The sequence below is a fragment of the Camarhynchus parvulus genome, chromosome 1, assembly GCF_901933205.1.
Source record: "Camarhynchus parvulus chromosome 1, STF_HiC, whole genome shotgun sequence".
Taxonomy (NCBI): Eukaryota; Metazoa; Chordata; class Aves; order Passeriformes; family Thraupidae; genus Camarhynchus; species Camarhynchus parvulus.
The window spans coordinates 1,106,918-1,116,604 of NC_044571.1; positions in this window are offsets into that span (position 1 = coordinate 1,106,918).

The following is a 9,687-nucleotide window of genomic DNA, read 5'->3' on the forward strand; positions in this document are numbered from 1 at the left end:
CTGCCTGCTCAAGTTCTGCTTCTGCCTTGGGGAACACAAGTTCTTCCTTTTTGCTTTTCTCCTGCCTTGCCCAACACACTTCAGAAGCATTTCCCAGAGAATTATTCCTTGCTAACGCTTTTAATAATTCAATTAATACCAAATCTTCAGTGCTACAGGCATTGAGGCAGGAGCACAGAGGTGACTCCAATGACAGGGGACAGGATGAGGGCTGGATTTATCTTCCCTGACAAAATCTCCATTGATAACAGGGAACTGTCACATTCCAGGCTTTGTCATGTTGAGTGTTGTGTGTGGTTTTTTTGCCAGGAATTCCTTTTGTTTGGAGTTCCTTTGGAAATGGCTGGAAAACACATCCTGGGAGGAGCAGCTGGGGGGTTTGGAATGGACAAGAGGAGGCTCAGGGGGAACCTCACTGCTCCCCAAAACTCCCTGACAGGAGGGGCAGGGAAAGGAGGAGAGGAAATGGGCTGGAGTTGCACCAGGGGAGATTGCTCGGCTTGGAGATGGGGAAAGAAAAATTCCCTGCACTGGAATGAGCTCAGGGCACAGGGCTGTGTCCAGATGGATCTGGAATGTCCCGGGAGGAGCCCCCAGAGCCCCCTGGTCTCTGCTCAGGGCTGGGCACTGCCAGGGCAGAAGCTGTGCCCCCTGTGCAGGGGAATTGCTGGGCATCAGTCCCTGCCCATTCCTCTGGTCCCATTCCTTGGCACCACTAAGAACAGCCTGGGGCATCCTCTTGACACCCTGATGGATGCCCAGTGCTAGAGACCAAAGCTTCCTGACACCATTCAAGATAAATCAAGTTAATAATTTTCCCTTTGTGAAACTTTCTGAAAGGAATTTCTTTGTTTTTCGTGCCTCTCTTAAAATCTGTGGGGTGTTTGGGTCAGAGCTGCCCAGGGAGGTTTGGGGTCGCTGTGTCTGGGAGTGCCAGGAGGAGTCTGCATGTGGCCTTGGGGTGATGCTGGTGCTGCTGGGGTGGGACTGGATGCTCCTGAAGGGCTCTTCCCACCTTGAAAATCTGGGATGAGAGCCTTAAAGTGGGACTGAATGGCTGAATGAAAATCTGGGATGAGAGCCTTAAAGTGGGACTGAATGGCTGAATCTGAAGGATTTCCAGAGGCACGAGGAGGTGCCCATAGGTGGAGCTAAATACCCAACAATGGCTTCATCCTCAATAAAACCAGCTCTGGCTGCCATCCCCTCAGCAGATGCTGGAAAAGATCTCTGACGTCCCTGCCAGCCCTCAGCATTCCAGGATTTTATGATCCCACCTTTACAAACTGCTGTTCTGCATTTCCCTTTGGAAAACTCTTCTCTTTGAAGGAACACCCACAGAGAAAAGTGGCTGGATCCAGATGGGAAAGGGAAATTTTGGGTGCCACTTGTGGCTCTGTAGAAGTGATCCCAATCCCCAGGGTGTGTGGGATTTACAGAGAGTTCATCCAAATCATTCCCTGCTGGGAGTCACTGTCAGGCTGGTGGGAAGAGCCTGGAGGAGACTCCTGGGAGAGCTCAGAGCCCATCCCAGAGCCTGAAGGGGGCTCTGAAAAGGAGGGAGAGGAGTTCTGTACATGGGCAGAGTGTGCCAGGACACAGGGGATGGCTTTAAATGGAAGGAGGGCAGGGCTGGATGGGATTTTGGGCAGGAATTCCATCCCTGCATCCCTGGCAGTGCCCAAGGCCAGGCTGGACACTGGGGACAGTGGGAGGTGTCCCTGCCTGTGGGACATGAAAATGATCCTGAAAATCCCTCCCAGTCCAATTCTGGGATTCTCTTAAGTGCCTTTAACAGCAGCATGGATTTTTTTGACCTTTTCTAGAAGCTGAAGCATGCTGGGTTGAGCCTTTGTAAGTAAAGTAATGATGCATTTATTGATGTTATTCGAGTGGGAAAATGCAGGAGTTGCCATAAAAAGCAGCTTTTCCTTCAGCAGCACAACCCTCCCCAAAACTCTGCCAGTGCCTTCCCTGGAAGGCTATGGGAGCCTGGATGGCTCCACATGCTGCCAAGGCATGGAAAGTTCTTGCTGAATGCCTCTCCCACACAATCCCAGTTTGGCACAGGGATTACCATGTGCTGCACCTGCTTTTTAACCTGCTGGGCAAATTCTGGCTGCTCAGGCTCAGCCTCCTGAATCAGCAGGAGCTGCTGGGACGTGCAGGAATGCTGGGCTGGGAGCTGCCCCAGCACCACTGCCCTGTCATTAACCTGGGTCAGAGTTTCCATTCTGCTGCCCTGCGAGGAGAGAGCTCCTGGGCAGGGGAGGGTTACTCAGCACATTGCTTGGGGCTTCTCTTGGGTGCGTTTTAATTAGGGTTTTAATAGAATGTGGATTTTTTTAGTGTCGTCTTGAGACTTCAGAGTGAAGAGCTGGGGCTCATCCAGGCTTTCCTGGTGGGTACAGCAGCCCTGTGTTCCTTCTGGAACATTCCCTGAGGAAACAGCCTCAGGCTGGCCCAGGGCAGGCTCAGCTAGGACAGCAGCAGGAATTTGCCCATGGAAAGGGAGCTCAGGCTGTGGAAGCCCAGGGCACCAGGAATATTTCTGTGTCTGCTCTGGGGTGCCCTGACCCCCAGGGCAGCACTGACTCTGACCCTCATTCATGGAGAAAGTTTCCCAGACTTCAAGACAGACTGGAATCCACAAAAGTGTGAAATAGATTACAGAGAGCAGTGTAGGTGTATCACTGGGTGAGAAATTGAGGTTTTGGGGTTTTTTGTGTGTTGTGGATGGCAGCAAGATGGAGGGCACAGGGTGTCGTCCTGGGTTTGTTCTTCATGCTGCTTCTTCCTCCTTCTCCATGGGTCTGGGTGGCATTTTGTAATTGGGCAGAAAAGTCCCCATTGCAGCTCTTTGGGATCAGTTATTGGGTTAAAAGGGAAAATAATCCAGGTGTCAGTTCTTAATTGGATAGTTCAGTCTTAAAAGACCTTGGAACAAGAGATTGTTGGCCATTTTGTGCCTTCTAATGAAAAGCTGCTGAACTCACAGTAGTGACACTGTTTTACTGATAACAAATAATGAACATGAATTACTGTCTGGAGTGTCTTCAATCCAGACACAGAGACACCAACGACTGGGACCCCCACATCAGGCCTTGGCAGGGGCTGCCCAGGGAGCTTTGCAGTGCCCATCCCTGCAGGTGTGCCCTGGAGGTGGCACTGAGTGCTCTGGGCTGGGGACAAGGTGCCCATGGGGCACAGCTGGCACTCCATGGGCTGGCAGGGCTGTGCCAGCCCCAGGGATTTGGGGATTCTGGGATCCAAGAAACAGAGGATGGGACACCTTGGGCAGTGCCTTGTTGAGCCAGAGCCACCTTACACAGACTGGAAATGCAATTAAAACCCAGATTTTCCCCTGCAGATTTTTCCTCTCTAACAAGAAGCAAAACCCCTTCCCAGTGTCCTTCACCATGAGTGCCTCATTTGCCTCCAGGGCAGTTCCTGTCCTGCCAGGCAGCAGCTCTGCCCTGCAGTGTGACAACAGGAGGATCCTGCAATTCCCTCCCCCGGGAATTCTGCGTTCCCTGTGTGTGTGTGCTCCTCACGTCCTCCACCTGCTCTCAGGGGTTCACACGCAGCCTCTCAAATACACATTTGAGAAATTACTGGGCTGGACAGAACTTTCCTGGCAGCTTCTTGACTTCCCTGCTTGTTCCTGCAGCTCCTGAGGTCAGGAAGAGCAGCTGAGGAAATGTTGGAATGGGAGAGATGATTCCAGAGGGGGCTGGAGGAGCAGGAGGGAAGGGCTAATTGAACCCTGTGATTAATTGTCCACCAAAACTCACAGTGATGCTTTCCCTTGGCAAACATCAGGCTCCAGAAAAAATCTGTCTCAAGAGCCACAGTGTGAGCAGAGACACTCAGCTGTGGGGGACAAAGGGGCCACGAAGGACAAATCCCTGAGCACCTGTGGGCTGTGTGAAAAGCGCCAATCACTCGTTTTTAAAATTTTTAAAAGTTTAATAGTAATAAAATGGTTAAAAAAATTAGTAACACCATTAGAGTAATAACAGTTTGGACAATTTGGATTAGGACAATATGAGACAATAGAAACAAAGAGTTATGGACAGTCTGGGTACCTTTTCTGGGCAAAATAAACCTGAAAAAGGCCCCAGGTTAACAGAGGATTAACCCTTAAAAACAATAACCTGTTGCATATTCACACAGCTCATCCATGATGCATAAATTCCATTCAAACACAGGATTCTGTCTGGGCAGTGCCAGCTTCTTCCTCTGAATCCTGACGGCGTCTCAGGGCTGAGTGAGGCAGGAAGAAGTTCATTTCTTCTGATAATGGAGCAATAAATTCTCTTTCTCTGAAAGATTCAGGTGTCCTGTGGCTGCTGTCTCACTGCGAGTCCTTTCTTTTAAAAAAAGCATCTTACATAGCAGAGTTTCTATTTTAACAATTTTTGTAACCTAAAACTATATTTAATACAGTACTTAAGAGAATTAATACAGCATTACTTTCTAGCACAACACATATAATATTCATTTGAATATTTACGAAAAGCCAATCATAAAATACGCATTTTTCACAAGTGGCACAGGCACAACCCCAACCCATGGCTCAGCTCCCGGCTCCCTGGCACAGGGAAAGCTCTCAGAGCTCTTTACCAGAACACTTTGGAATCGAAATCCTGCTGGAAATCCATTTCTGTACCCCAGGGCAGCCAGGGTTGGTGTGAGTTCTGGGAAGTCCTTTCTGCTGGCAGGGAACAGGGACAGGGCGGGCAGCACTGCCACCTCCGTGTGTCCTGCTGAGTCCCCAGGGCTGCTCCAGCCTGGCCCAGCCTGCCTGCTGGGCACCAGGACAGGCACCCAGGGGCTGGGTTTGCTCCATTCCCACGGGATAACCACTGCCTGCATCCCAAGGATGCTCCAGGGAGCAGCCACCTCCTGCCCAGGGTGGGGGATTTGGTGCTGGTTTGGTGCCATCAGCCACCACAAACGCCAGTGCTGGCGCTGCAGAATCCTGGATCCTGCCTCTGGGAATGCCAAGCTCCCAGCCTGGCTGCCACCAGGGCTCTGCCCTCTGCAGGTGCTGCTTCCTTTGCCTCCAAACCTCTCCATTTCCCACGGGATGGGTGGCTGCCAGAGGGAGCAGCAAATCCTGCGCCAGAAATCCCTCAAACCCTGCACCAGCAATCCCTCAAATCCTGCACCAGCAATCCTGCACCAGCAATCCCTCAGACCCTGCACCAGCAATCCCTCAAATCCTGCACCACCAATCCCTCAGATCCTGCACCACCAATCCCTCAGTTCCTGCACCACCAATCCTGCACCAGCAATCCCTCAAATCCTGCACCACCAATCCCTCAAATCCTGCACCACCAATCCCTCAGATCCTGTACCACCAATCCCTCAAATCCTGCACTAGCAATCCCTCAAATCCTGCACCAGCAATCCCTCAGATCCTGCACCACCAATCCCTCAAATCCTGCACCACCAATCCTGCACCAGCAATCCCTCAGATCCTGTACCACCAATCCCTCAGATCCTGCACCACCAATCCCTCAAACCCTGCACCAGCAATCCCTCAGATCCTGTACCACCAATCCCTCAAATCCTGCACCACCAATCCCTCAAATCCTGCACCAGCAAAGCAGCTCCACTCAGAGGGACTGGGACAGAAACCATGGGGAGAGGTCCCAGTGCAGGAGATCTCAGCATCAGGCCAGGGACAATAATGGAATCATGGAATGGTTTGGGTTGGGAAGGACCTCAAATCCCACTCAGTGCCACCCCTGCCATGGCAGGGACACCTCCCACTGTCCCAGGCTGCTCCAACCTGGCCTTGGGCACTGCCAGGGATCCAGGGGCAGCCCCAGCTGGAATTCCATCCCAGTCCCTCATTTCCATCACAGGGAACAATTCCTCATTGCCAAGATCCCACCCAGCCCTGCCCTCTGGCACTGGCAGCCATTCCCTGGGTGCTGTCCCTGCATCCCCTGGAAATTGTCTCTCTCCAGCTTTCCTGGGGCTCCTGCAGGCCCTGCAAGGCCACCCTGAGCTCAGGCCAAAGCTTCTCCTGTGCAGGTGAACAATGCCAGCTGTGCCAGCCTTTCCTGCCAGCAGAGCTGCTCCAGCCCTCTGCTCATCCTGGAGCCTCCTCTGGGCTCTCTGCAGCAGCTCCAGCTCCTCCCTGGGCTGGAATTCCAGGGTCCCTGGGCATGGGCAGCCCCAGGAATGGGGCAGGATCCATGTTTGGAGTCCCTGGGTTCCAACCCAACACATGCACTGGGTTCCCGCCTCAGTTTATTGTGTATCATCAATCAAAGTGAAATGCCAGGGGATTTTTCTCTGGGAGACAGAACAGAAGCCTTTTGTGCTGGGTTTGCTGTGGGTGAGGCTGGGGAGGAAGCAATCCTCCTCCTCCTTTTGAACTGCAGAAAACTCCCCAGTTATTTGCACTGACTCTGCCCTGAGTGCGTTTGCTTTGTTGGCCAGTGGCTGTTTGGGGCATGGAGGGAAATCCTGGCACCCCTTGAAAGGAAAAGCAGCCCTGGCTGGGCACAGCTGGCCAGGGGTGGCTGCTGGAGGCCTGGCCAGGCACCACAGGCTGGATCTGTGCTCTCCAGGTGGTGCTGGGAGCTCACAGAGGTGCAGGGTGGATGTTACAGGATATTTGTCCGTGCAAGAGTGGCCAGGCCTCGGGATGAGCTGCCCAGGGAGGTGCTGGAGTGTCTGGGAGAGTTCAGGATGTGGCCCTTGGGGTGATGCTGGTGGTGCTGGGGGATTTTGAAGGTCTCTTCCAACCCTGATGATCCTTTGGCCCTGTAAAAGCCACATTTCCAGATAATTTGGTTTTGATCTCAGTTTTTTAAAAAAAAACTAACCCCAAACCCAACCCAACCCATTCTGTGGTCCAAACCCACTGGAGAACTGGGATGTTGCAGCTGTAATGAAACTGAAGTGTTGATCCCTCGATTATTTCAGGTTTGTTTTTGGTATTTTAGGCATTTTTGTGTCCTGGTTCATTGGCTGGTGTGATGAGCAGCCCCAAGTCATGGATGGACACCTCTGCAAGGCTGGCTTGGACAGGGATTGGTTCAACCTGGCAGAGTGGAAGGGCTGGAATGGGATGGAATTTAAGGTCCCTCTCACGCCAAACGTGAATTTTTGGGTGAGATTCAGAAGGAAAAAAAATCCCATGGAACGTTTTTCTGTTGTGTGGGAAAAGAAGGGGTGAATTTTGAACTTCAAGTGCAGTAGAGCAAACAAAGGCTTTGTTCTCCAGCCACTGCTTTGCCCTAGAGAGCTCCACTTTGAGGGGCACCTCTCTTTGACTCTTTCCAGGAGGTTCCCTCATCCCCCACAATTAAATCTCGGCTGTCAGCGTGTTTAATTAATTTGCCATCGGAAGCTTTATTACATTTAGTGAAGGATGGGAAGCACTGAGGATGTTAAAGCTCAGCTTTGCTGGGGCAGAGCTGGGTGGAGGAGAATCCCAAACAAGCACCAGCATCAAGGCAAAGGATCCAAGTGTTCCCCCAGCTCCCAGCCCCTCATCATTGCCAGTGCTCCCCACTGCCCAGAGCGCTCCTGTGCTGCTCACAGGGGGTTAAAGCTCCTAAATGGGCAAGAATCCCATTTATTTGTTTCAATTTGGGTTCAAAGGTGATGCCATGCTGAGCTTTTTGATGGGAGTGGAGCTGGTCACACCACCAGGCTAAAAAACATCCCCTGGGTGAGATCTGCTGGAAAATATTTGGATGGACAAAGTGCTGCATTGCTGGCCCTTGATTAATGGATGGTGTTTGGAAGCAAAACTTCCCAAACAAAAGGAATAATGTGCTATATCTGGCAGAGGGGTTGATCAACAGGAATTCACTTTTTCCATTTCCTTGTGTGGAACAAACAAAGGAGGCTTAAAATTAGTGAATCATTTAGTCATGGCATTAGGAATGGCGTGGTGGAGTAATCACAGAGTTATGGAATGGCTGGGCTGGAAGGGACCTCAATGATCACCCAGGGCCACCCCTGCCATGGCAGGGACACCTCCCACTGTCCCAGGCTGCTCCAGCCCCAGTGTCCCACCTGGAACTGAACATTCCAGGGATCCAGGGGCAGCCCCAGCTGCTCTGTGCCAGGGCCTGCCCACCCTCACATCCAAGATTCCTTCCAATTTCTAATCCAAAGCTACTCTCAGCTGGGCCAGCAGCAGCAATTTGCCCATGGAAAGGGAGCTCAGGCCTTGGCAGGGGCTGCCCAGGGAGCTTTGCAGTGCCCATCCCTGCAGGTGTGCCCTGGAGGTGGCACTGAGTGCTCTGGGCTGGGGACAAGGTGCCCATGGGGCACAGCTGGCACTCCCTGGGCTGTGCCAGCCCCGGGGATTTGGGGATTCTGCAAAATCCAATGGGTTTTGTAGCAGTTTGGGATTTCCACGAAAGAACTGCTCCCCCACAGTAAATCTGGGTGTTCCAAAAGTGTCTCTGTGTGCATCTGGAGCTTTTCGCACCCTCAGCCTTCCCTTCCCCTGCACCCTGTTCTCTGAGGATGTTTCCTTTCCAGTCAGGAGGCAGCAGAGCTTTGGGAATTTTTAGAAGGAGGGAACCAGAGTGGTTCATTAAAACATCTCAGAAATGAAGTGCAACTCTCTTACAAACCTTGTGATTAAGGTCAGCTCATCCCTTGCTTGTGCTGCTGTTATCCCTGGATTGTGACTGAGGCAACAAACCCAGGATGGGCAAAACCAGAGGCTTTTTCAGCCCTGACTGAGATGCAGAGCAGGATGCAGCCTTTCCTGCTGGCCAGGGAAGAATTGGAATCCTGAGTTTAGCACCAGTCCTTTGCTGGGAGCAGGAGGAATGTGTGGCAGCCTGGCTTAAGGAGCGACAGTTTCACTCCCTGCCTGACCCATTGTTTTGAGAGGGAGATTCAAAAACCTGGGATGACTTGTTTGCCCAGGAGGAAAACAAATGCCTGAAGTAAGGAAAATGTGGGGGGTGAGAGGAAAAAGTCCCTGTGTGGATAAATGTGCCCCTGAGAAGGGCAGGGGAAGGGCAGGAGCAGAGCAGGAAGGACCCGGGTGAGGTGCAGGGCTGGGGAATGGGGTGGGAGGGATTTGGGGCTGTGCCTGGTCCTGTCCATCCGTGTGGGCACAGAATCCTGGAAAGGTTTGGGTTGGGAGGGACCTCAAATCCCACCCATCCCACCCCTGCCATGGCAGGGACACCTCCCAGTGTCCCCAGTGTCCAGCCTGGCCTTGGGCACTGCCAGGGATCCAGGGGCAGCCCCAGCTGCTCTGGGAATTCCACCCCAGCCCTGCCCACCCTGCCAGGGAAGGATTTCCCCCTAATACCAAATTCCTTCTCCTGTCACTCCATCTCCTTGTAAAAAGCCCCTCTCCAGCCCTCCTGAAGCCCCTTTAGGAACTGGAAATCTCCTGTGAGTTCCCCCTGGAGCTCTGATGATCCGCAACATTTCCAGTAGATCCCCAAACCCCAGCCCCTCCCTATACTGTCCATTTTGTTCTCTTCAGACATAAAAGAAAGAAAGGAAAACACATTTATCAGTCATGCAAAGTGCAGCAGAAAGCTCAGGAGAAGGAAGGAGCTCTGAAGTTCAGAGAGCTTCGAAAGGCTGTGGTTGCCCCATTCTTGGAAGTGTCCCAGCCCCAGCATGGGGAGCAACCTGGGACAGTGGAAGGTGTCCCTGTCCATGGCAGGGGTGGGT